The sequence below is a fragment of the Mus caroli genome, unplaced genomic scaffold, assembly GCF_978045245.1.
Source record: "Mus caroli unplaced genomic scaffold, Mus_caroli_1 scaffold_11, whole genome shotgun sequence".
Taxonomy (NCBI): Eukaryota; Metazoa; Chordata; class Mammalia; order Rodentia; family Muridae; genus Mus; species Mus caroli.
The window spans coordinates 90,009,647-90,021,424 of record NW_028227266.1 but is presented as its reverse complement, the minus strand read 5'-3'; the positions used below and the strand labels follow the sequence as shown (position 1 = coordinate 90,021,424).

Below are 11,778 nucleotides of genomic sequence, written 5' to 3'. Positions count from 1 at the left end.
CAGAAATTGCATGTTAGCAACATATTCTTTTATTTAAATGCCTTTATTGTATTAATAGTATGTTGTCTCATTCAGCTTTTCATATCTAGGCATATTGTGGTAGGTTTTAATTTTGTTAGGGATGTAATTTTCTTCTTGTACTATTTAATTAATGTAATCATGTTTTATTTTTCAAGAACCGGTTCTTAAGAATCATTTGTAACCTTGCAGCTGACTTACCTTTATCCCTTCCCTGTGGATTATATCTATCTCTTAAACATCATCTGAGTGGAATTAGTGATGATTCCCACTTTTCTAGTCTTTTTCGGTAAGAGTTTGTGAGTTTCCCACCACCGACTGGGAAGTTCCATATACATTGCTCTGCTCTCATCTGTTGATGTTGGACTACCCATATTATCTCTGCAGACATTTTCTTACTCCTTACATATGTGAGCGCATGTGGATATTAGCCCATGCCCCTGCCCTCATACATTTAGTGCCCCTAAACCCCATGCTTTGCTTTGGGTGTTTCTAGAATTTTAGTCATTTAATTAGGGCATCTTCCCCTTGTGTCTGGTCTACTCCCATATAGATCTTAAAATAAGAGTTGTAGCTCCCTAAATTCCTTAGACTTGAGAGAAGGAAAGAAAACCATTTAAGTCTGGATCATCAGAGCATAGATAAAAGAAAAACACCCCTGCCCCAGAATGGCGTCAGTATATTTCATTAAGGTTTGTGTGGTTCCATGATAGAACTTGGGGGAATTCTGAAAATTTCAAATAAACTGCTCCATCTAGGGGTAGTTTCCCTACTTATGAACCAAATCAGATTAAATCAGACAAGGTTATGTGGGAGTCCTGCCAGATGACAGCACTATTAGGGTCAGCTGTAAGATCTCATTATCTGCATCTGTCTGGTGACATCACTCCCCCACGTTTGGATACAGTTCCTGAAATAGCAGATACATTTCATCTGGTAACTGTCTAAGCAATCATCACAGTCTTTAATTTTGGGTAATTTTTATCTAGCATCATCTTAACATGTTAGGTAGCCTCTGTAAATAGTTAATGCTTTTTTTGATAATATTATAACAGCAATGCAGATAATAGCTATAATGATTACTGACATTTTTGATATCTTTGAATGTATTAACTTCTTTTTTTTTCCACTCAGACTGCGTTCCCTCCCTCTCACCCTCCTGAAGGAGAGAAGAACGATCATCAATGGCAAGAGGCAGCTGCAACCAAGCAGCACCTAGAGCCGGCTTCACGCTCAGGAGGGGACGCTACGTCTTGTCCTCGTGGTTTCGGGTGCTCTACACAGTCAGAGAAACTTCTCTAGTAACGAACTATAGAAATGATCCCTGAAAGTATAGTCTTATGTATTAACTTCTTAAGAGATTGTGAAATTTATTAAATTTTCACAGCATCCTATGAGCTAGTTGTCATTATCCTGTTTATATTCATGGGACACTGATACACAAGAAGTTTACATTTCTTATTTAAGTTCATGAGACTGGTTAATGAGTGCACAAGACAGCACATAGGTGGCCTTCCATCAAAGACTTTAGCTGTTCTACCTAGGAGGGCAAACTTCCCATTGTACAACATAGACAAAACAGGGGAGAAATGAGGTCATCTCAGACTAACATCTGTAATGGCATCTCTAGAATCTAAAATTTTTATGCAAAATTTTTACCATAATTTTTATTGGTTATAACCCATTTTAGATTAATTTTTAAAATTATTGATCGTGTAGAATAAACTGAGAGCACAAACTCATGCAGATTTTCTAGGTTTTTTAAGCCTATTGGAAACTGTTTTTTGTACTATACCAATCCTATCCAGCTTATCTTCTTCATATATTTTCCCTCAATTCAGACTGTATTTAATATGAAAATAAGTGTAATTCTTTGGAAATTATAAACTTCTGTGCAAATCATTTCTTTAGGTTGTTCATATCTCAACTTTGTGATCAGATTAATAACCATGCTATAGAAGAATTTCACTTTTCCATACCTGGTTCTGTTTTTAAACTCTGAGCCAAATGTCAAATTCTCCAAAGACCCTGTACTGATGTAAATGCATAAATGTAGCAAGCTTTAGTTATCAGAATCATTTGAATGGCTTATAAGGCTGTTTCATCATCCAATATTACATTTGCCTTACGTAATTTAACTCATCTTCATATTATTCCCCCTTTAAAGTTATACTTCAAAAATTTGAGAGTCTTCTACTTAGAAAAATGTAAAATTTAGGTACAATATTAAATTTACTATAAAATAACAACATTCCCAGGAATCCATATTTTCCAAAAATGCTACCATAAATCTTCATTCAGTGGAGAAAAAGGACAATTTGACTTACAGTAAAAAAGTGATATTTCCTGCATGAATTCCATTAGTAAAGTAGATTTTCTTATTAAAAGACAACATAATGAGTAATAAAACAAATCTATAACACAATCTGAAATTTGAGCAGCCTAAATATATTTGGTTTTTCTACAATCAAAACCAATTGCTTCTCACCTCATAACTGCTAAGGCAGTTCCAAAAGGCCATGCTTTAAAGGTAGCTAGTACAATAAAAAGACTTTCACTCCTGCTTTCATCTTTAAGAAAACGGATAAACAACAACACTCTTACAGGAAACATGCTATGAGCATATTACCTCATCCATTAAAGGCACCAGCTTGTAAAAGTGCAGTTTCATTTGAAGGCAAGAGAGTGAAGTAGGAAAGTCACTGAAGGGTATTCTGGGTGAGAGTCAACTGCCTACGGAAATGTTTTTTCTGCTTAACTACCAAGGAACACAGAGGACTCTACTGCTATAGTAAAAGGTAGCTGGATTATCTCCAGCTAGCAGCAGGGATTGGCAACATTGTCCATGTACTTCCAAAATCCAATATTGAGGTGTCCTGGAAACTTTCACTAAGGTTCCAGAAAGCAACTGGGGTCAGACAATGTGTGACATGGTTAGATCCTGTGCAGAGGACCCAAGCATTCATAGGATGAGTCTGTGAAGTTGAAACTCACGTTGCCATAGACACTCCAAGATATCAGAGATGCTAGAAGTATGAACTGCCTGTGTGCTACACAATAGGAAGAACGAGTATTGTGCTGTTACCAAGGAAATTGGCACTCTCATCTGTGACTTCTTAATCTCATTAATAAGATCATCTCCTTAGATGCGGAGAAAACATTTGACAAAATCCAACACCCAGTCATGATAAAAGTCTTGGAAAGATCAGGAATTCAAGGCCCATACCTAAACATGATAAAAGAAATCTACAGCAAACCAGCAGCCAACATCAAAGTAAATGGTGAGAAGCTGGAAGCAATCCCACTAAAATCAGGGACTAGACAAGGATGTCCACTCTCTCCCTACCTATTCAACATTGTACTTGAAATCCTAGCCAGAGCAATTAGAAAACAAAAGGAGATCAAGGGGATACAAATTGGAAAGGAAGAAGTCAAAATATCACTTTTTGCAGATGATATGATAGTATATATAAGTGACCCTAAAAATTCCACCAGAGAACTCCTAAGCCTGATAAACAGCTTCAATGAAGAAGCTGGATATAAAATTAACTCAAACAAGTCAATGGCCTTTCTGTACACAAAGGATAAACAGGCTGAGAAAGAAATTAGGGAAACAACGCCCTTCTCAATAGTCACAAATAATATAAAATACCTTGGTGTGACTCTAACTAAGGAAGTAAAAGATCTGTGCTCAGCTATTAAAAATAATGAATTTATGAAATTCCTAGGCAAATGGATGGACCTGGAGGGCATCATCCTGAGTGAGGTAACCCAATCACAAAGGAACTTACACAATATGTACTCACTGATAAGTGGATATTAGCCCAGAAACTTAGGATACCCAAGATATAAGATACAATTTGCTAAACGCATGAAACTCAAGAATAATGAAGACCAAAGTGTGGACACTGTGCCCCTTCTTAGAATTGGGGACAAAATACCCATGGAAGGAGTTACAGTGACAAAGTTTGGAGCTGTGATGAAAGAATGGACCATCTAGAGACTGCCATATCCAGGGATCCAACCCATAATCAGCTTCCAAACGCTGACACCATTGCATACACTACCAAGACTTTGCTGGAAGGATCCTTATATAGCTGTCTCTTATGAGACTATGCCGGGGCCTAGCAAACACAGAAGTGGATGCTCACAGTCAGCTATTGGATGGATCACAGGGCTCCCAATGGAGGAGCTAGAGAACGTACCCAAGGAGCTAAAGGGATCTGCAACCCTATAGGTGGAACAACATTCTGAACTAACAAGTACCCCAGAGCTCTTGACTCTAGCTGCATATGTATCAAAAGATGGCCTAGTCAGCCATCACTGGAAAGAGAGGCCCATTGGACACACAAACTTTATATGCCCCAGTACAGGGGAACACCAGATCCAAAAAAATTGGAATGGGTGGGTAGGGAAGTGGGGGGGGGGGTATGGGGTACTTTTGGGATAGCATTGGAAATGTAATTAAGGAAAATACGTAATAAAAAATATTTAAAAAAAAAAAGAACTTCAAGCCTCTGAAGAGAGAAATTAAAGAAGATCTCAGAAGATGGAAAGATCTCCCATGCTCATGGATTGGCAGGATCAACATTGTAAAAATGGCTATCTTGCCAAAAGTAATCTACAGATTCAATGCAATCCCCATCAAAACTCCAACTCAATTCTTCAACGAATTAGAAAGAGCAATCTGCAACTTCATCTAGAATAACAAAAAACCTAGGATAGCAAAAACTCTTCTCAAGGATAAAAGAACCTCTGGTGGAATCACCATGCCTGACCTAAAGCTGTACTACAGAGCAATTGTGATAAAAACTGCATGGTACTGGTATAGTGACAGACAAGTAGACCAATGGAACAGAATTGAAGACTCAGAGATGAACCCACACACCTATGGTCACTTGATCTTTGACAAGGGAGCTAAAACCATCCAGTTGAAAAAAGACAGCATTTTCAGCAAATGGTGCTGGCACAACTGGTGGTTATCATGTAGAAGAATGTGAATTGATCCATTCCTATCTCCTTGTACTAAGGTCATATCTAAGTGGATTAAGGAACTCCACATAAAGCCAGAGTCACTGAAACTGATAAGGAGAAAGTAGGGAAAAGCCTCGAAGATATGGGTACAGGGGAAAAGTTCCTGAATAGAACAGCAATGGCTTGTGCATTAAGATGGAGAATCGATAAATGGGACCTCATAAATTTGCAAAGCTTCTGCAAGGCAAAAGACACCATCAACAAGACAAAAAGGCCACCAACAGATTGGGAAAGGATCTTTACCTATCCTAAATCAGATAGGGGACTAATATCCAATATATATAAAGAACTCAAGAAAGAGGGATCCAGAAAATCAAATAACCCCATTAAAAATGGGGCTCAGAGCTGAACAAAGAATTCTCACCTGAGGAATACCGAATGGCTGAGAAGCACCTGAAAAAATGTTCAACATCCTTAATCATCAGGGAAATGCAAATCAAAACAACCCTGAGATTCCACCTCACACCAGACAGAATGGCAAAGATCAAAAATTCAGGTGACTGCAGATGCTGGCGAGGATGTGGAGAAAGAAGAACACTCCTCCATTGTTGGTGGGATTGCAAGCTTGTACAACCACTCTGGAAATCAGTCTGGCGGTTCCTCAGAAAATTGGACATAGTACTACTGGAGGATCCTGCAATACCTCTCATGGGCACATATCCAGAAGATGTCCTAACCGGTAAGAAGGACACATGCTCCACTATGTCCATAGCAGCCTTATTTATAATAGCCAGAAGCTGGAAAGGACCCAGATGCCACTCAACAGAGGAATGGATACAGAAATTATGGTATATTTACACAATGGAGTACTACTCAGCTATTAAAAAGAATGAATTTATGAAATTCCTAGGCAAATGGATGGACCTGTAGGGCATCATCCTGAGTTAGGTAACCCAATCACAAAGGAACTCACACAATATGTACTCACTGATAAGTGGATATTAGCCCAGAAACTTAGGATACCCAAGATATAAGATACAATTTGCTAAACGCATGAAACTCAAGAATAATGAAGACCAAAGTGTGGACACTTTGCCCCTTATTAGAATTGGGAACAAAACACCCATGGAAGGAGTTACAGAGACAAAGTTTGGAGCTGTGACGAAAGGGTGGACCATCTAGAGACTGCCATATCCAGGGATCCACACCATAATCAGCTTCCAAACACTGATACCATTGCATACACTACCAAGATTTTGCTGAAAGGACCCAGATATAGCTGTCTCTTGTGAGACTCTGCTGGGGCCTAGCAAACACAGAAGTGGATGCTCTCAGTCAGCTATTGGATGGATCACAGGGCTCCCAATGGAGGAGCTAGAGAAAGTACCCAAGGAGCTAAAGAGTTCTGCAATCCTATAGGTAGAACAACAATATAGAACTAACCAGTACCCCCCGGAGCTCTTGTCTCTAGCTGCATATGTATCAACAGTTGGCCTAGTAGACCATCAGTGGAAAGAGAGGCCCATTGGTCATGCAAACTTTATATGTCTCAGTACAGGGGAATGCCAGGGCCAAAAAGTGGGAGTGGGTGGGTAGGGGAGTGGGGGTGAGGGCATGGAGGACTTTTGGGATAGCATTGGAAATGTAAATGAGGAAAATACCTAATAAAAATATGAAAAATAAAAGAAAAACTAGAATACTACAATGTTAGAAAAAGGACAAAGGCTAAACAAAGATTTAAAAAGTATCACATACATCAATAATCTGTTCTAGTTTTTATTCTTTGCTAGTTTTATAAAAATTGGACATTCAGCCTGGGTGCTTCAGATGTCTAGAGTCAATTCTTCATGAAGTTCAGCTTTGGAGAGTGGTGAAACTTGATGTTGATGTCTATGTGTTGTCGTCTGGGCAATCCATTCTAGTCTAGATGGCAACACAGCCAAAGCACCCTGACCCACAGGCTGGTGTCTGCAATGACTGGCTGAGTAAAAATCCCTGACTCTGTTATGATCTCTGGGTCAACCAGATAGCATCAAAATGTCCAAGACCACCTTGGTTTCTAGGGCTGGGGTGGATCTCCAGTCCTTGACTGGCCTCCTAAAAGGACAGTTTGAAGAGGTCATTATTCTTCCACCTGTCTTTGGGCTTCAACTTCTCATATGCTCTTCCCACACAGCTGATGTTCAGTGCAGCAATGCTTCCTCTATGCCACCCTTACTTCTGTTTCCAGCAATGGGCTTGGCACTAATGTCCAATTGGACCAATGTTTTCCAACTGAAATTTGCTAAGTGTTTTTCATCCCCTGCCTATGGCTTTTCCGGCCTGCCCCTCCCTGTTCATATTTATCTCTTGTCCTGTGAAGCATGAACACACTTGCCATCATGCTGAGGTTGACATTCCCTTCTCGTTGTTCTCCAAACCATTTCCATACATTTAACAGAACCTTGGGCAGGTTCCTTCTTCAACAGTCTGTTGCTTCTTCATAAGCTTCAGTTGTCATCAGCAGCTAGAGAGCCACCCATGCGCTTGCTGGGACCTTTCCTATTCTCATGTCCCAAGGATCTGTTAAATGTCTGGGTCATGTTCATGTGCCCAGTCTACTGCTGGAGTTCTTGACTTTACCAAGTGGATGCATGGCTCTTTTCCCTTTCAATTTTGGTCTTTTTTCTTCTGGTTTTCTTCCTTTGGGAACCCTTGGATTTGCTTGATAAATTTTCTGTGCTTTTTTATTTAAACTCTCAATTTAAGATTGCTTTGTACTCTGGCCAGAGTTGCTCCTACCCACAGAGATGTCACTATACTTTGAAGGCAACATTTTAAAGACCATTTTTTTCTCTTCTTGAATATGGAACTCTCCTTTTGTATACTATACTCTTGAAGTTATTCCCTAGATCTCTTCCTAGCAAGATCGGGGGATTGGGCCTTAAATTCAGAAAACACAGTAGAAATGGAGAGGAGTACACAGAAGTCACAAAAGAAAACAAATTCCTGGGTTTCATAGTTCCAATATAAAGTTTCTGCTTCTTAACCAGTGTACACCTGGAAAACAACAATCGAACTGTTCTGTTTTTTTCCTAGTGTTAGAAGTTCAGTAATTGGAAAGACAAAATCGATCTTTGGATAAGATATACCCACTGAATGATGTCAGTACTTCTGAAGATTTTTAAACTACTGAGTAAACAAGCTTCCACCAGTGAAGGGCTCAGATATTCATGGGAAGCCCATTTGATAAGCTTATCTGAAGGTCATTTTTAATGCCTTTTCATTATATCAGTTATAATTAAGCTACTTCATATATATATATATATATATATATATATATATATAAAATTGTGTGGTGAAGTAATGGAGACAGTATACTATTAAACAGTGTTAAACAAGTCGGACAGATTGGTACTTCTTTGGGGCTCTGTTAGTACTTAATCTGCTTCTGGCCACCCACTGAGCTGGCCTGGAAGAAGCTGTCTTTTGATCTCTTTTGTGAAATGACCTTTGAGGGCAAAAATAGATGAGAACAAGCCTTAAAAGGCTTGTTATAAATATTCTGTTTGGATCATGTATCCTTCCAAAATGCCAGAATAAAACACTTAACTAAAAAGGCTAACTTTAATGCCTTATACAAAAGGCTAAGCTTACTGTTACAGGCTGATTAGAATGTGTGTTAGTCAACAAATTTACCACAAAGGTCCCAACAACTTCCTTGTTCAGAGGCTTAAGGAAAACAAGGAAGAAGAAACTTCCATGCTTATAAACCTGCAGCTGCTATTTGATTATTTCAGCATCCCTTCGCCCTGTAATCCTCAGTTTTTGCCATCTATACAGCCACCAAAAGCTCCCATCTGCCACCAGAAGCAACACATGGCCTCAGGAAGAAACAGTTCACTTTAATGACACCAACATCCTCTATCCCTCCCTAATAAAAATCAGTGCTTATTATAGTCCTTGTAAAGGCTTCAGGTGAATATGTCCAGTCAAGATCAGATGTAGACCACTGCAAGGTGCTTACAAGTTTGTTTTTATTAAGATTAGCAGAAATGTGGTTGATAAGCCAGTGTGAGATTTCTCTTGGAAAAATAAAGGATATGTGAAGGTTGATTCCCTTTTATAGGATATAATCCATCATTTATTAACTCACTTATCCAATGCAGCACACAAAATGAGAGGGACAGTTGCTAGTGCCAGAATGAGGCCCCCAGATTCTACAATCCCTGCTGATTCATGTGGTTGTATGTTCATGGTTACATTGATTTCTATGATTCTTTTCAACATGGACAGCTGCTGGATTTGTCCAGGTATGTTTTGTTCAGCTTTAGCTTCTCTTAGAACTGGCTTCTGTTTTTGTTTACTTATGCACTAACTAACAACTGTTTTTATTATGGAGAGGTGGACAAGAGGCAGACCTTTTGTGGAGGTAGTGTCATGGCAGAGAAAATGTGACTTATAGGAAGTGTCAGTTCAGAACTTCAGCCACAATAATTTAAACCCTGGTGAATTGGAAAGCTCTGGTAGAATTGTGTGTTGAATATCCATGTTGGCATAAAGAAAGCTCTGTCAGGCCTGAAGTTAACATGATGTTAAAGGGAAATAAACTATCAAAATTGATTGAAATGGCTTAAGTGTCTTAATGTAGAAAATGCTTTCATAGAATAAGTTAACCAGAACACAGGAAAGAAATGGAAAGAGGAATTTTGAGGCAGAACGTAGATTTGTGAATATTTAAAAAAAAGTGTTTTCTTTCTCTTTCTGTGTGCCTGTGTGTGTGTGAGTGTGTGCATGTGTGTTCTTGTGTGTCTGTGTCTTTCTGTCTGTTGTCTATCTGATATGCAATGAGAAAGGCTTGTCTGGTGGAAGGAGTGAGTAAATAAATAAGTGAGTAGGCTGGTAAAGAAATAAAATTATTAAACAGGAATGAAATAGATAGTCCTACTAGCAAAGAGGAATCAAATTGGGAGGCAATCTATTTGAAATTTATTCTATGATTTTATTTTAAATGGATAGGTTATAGTTTAGAAGTTTTGGACACTAAAGTTACATAAGTACACTAAATTTTAGAGATATCTGAAATGTAGGGTGTATGTGACCTTATAGAAAAAGAAATTAATACTTAACACAAATTAATAAAAATGACATTTTAAGCCACTTGAGGAGATATTTTAAGTGCCAGAAACTTGCTTACATGATCTTTAGCCATAATATGAGACATCACCATTCTGACTTTAATATGCATATTATGTGTTTGAATAACTTGTAACATTGTTGAAAGTTTCTTTTTTAAAGCCCAAGATTTTAATTTTTGGTATAGTAAATGTGCATCTTATAGTAGATTAAAGTTAGCCTTTAAGTATGTATTCAATCCATTTGACGGCTGAAAAGAAGAAGAATAGAGTGAAGAAAAGTAACCAGACAAATGAGCACAGGTAGCACATTAGTGTCCTTTTCCTGAACACACATCAATATACGTGTACTTCTCAAAATAAAACAAACTATACAATACCTTTTTTGGTAATTTGCTTTATTCACTCAATACATCATGAACTATTTTAACAGTAAAATTAGTGACTGAATGCTTTATATTTTAACCTGTCTCACAACTAACAAAAGCAGGGATGGACAGTATTTGTATCATTGTTGCCTATAATCCACATAGTCTTCAGATGTTTAAATGCATCACAAAGCATTTTGGATTCACATCACACATTACTTTTTAAAAAATAGTGTTATAAATTGCTAAATATGGCTTTTTTTATGTGATCAAGCAACATAAGAAAGTTTATTTTTTCCTAAGCTGTAGTTTTTTTTATCATTTTTAATTTTGCCGCTAGAATAATGTTTCCATTTGAATTAGTCAAAGGGAAAATTTGAATATATCTTTGTCACACTTTATTTCCTCTTTTGCATACTCCTAATCTTCACTAGTTTTTCAAGTGAAATAATGGGCTTTTGTAGAACCCTAGGAAACATTATATCTTATCATTTCACTGCTGACATACATTAAATGTTACTCTTAAATTCCCTATACGGAGAACATTTTTCAGTAAATACAGTCAGCCAATTAATAAAGCAACAAGGAAATTTTTACTTTTTAACTCCATGTCCAATAGATAAAAATATACAGGACTGCTATATGTACATTGACTTTATAACAGAATTCTATGACTATTTCATTTAATTTATCCTCACCAAGATCCATTATCCACTAATCATTCTGGTTGTTCAGTATTGATCCTTTATGACACCATTAAACAATAAGTTTTAAGATACAAAATATTTTAGAAATAAGGTCCAAAATATAGGATTTGTAGAATTATTCAAACAAGAAGCATCATTAAACAATTGGAACACATCCTTTGAAAGACTGTAGTCTTCAACCTCTATTATGACTTCTCCAATGTTGGCAGCCAGACTAAAACCTCAACCCTTACTATTTTGCTTATAGGTAGATCAGCCAATTGTCCTTTCCCCAAAACTTATCAGTTGGATTATTGAAGCCTGGGTGCTTCCTGGACAAGACTTCACTGTATTTCTCTCAATGAACTGAGTGTTTCCATTCTGTTTTTATTTCCTGACAGTACAAAGTATGTCTAGAGTTCATTCACATAATGAATGGGGTGGGAAATTAATTCCGTCGGGACTATGATTGTTTGGTTTGCCACGAGACACACAAGACATTTATGACTTTCCCCTTCTGTGCTGTTCCAGTGCCCTGTTGAAAGATTGCAGCATAAATCTGCAGGCATGTTCTGCAAAGTTCATATCTGTATTCGTTACCTTTAATATTAATAGGGA

General features: G+C 37.7%; 1 non-coding gene across 1 annotated transcript; it reads right to left on the bottom strand.

The window, feature by feature from the left end:
- Positions 1 to 1,143: 1,143 nt before the first annotated feature.
- Positions 1,144 to 1,358, bottom strand: LOC115032086 (small nucleolar RNA U3). The gene has a single exon (XR_003837717.1). It is a non-coding gene; the product is annotated as a small nucleolar RNA U3 (small nucleolar RNA).
- Positions 1,359 to 11,778: the final 10,420 nt, after the last annotated feature.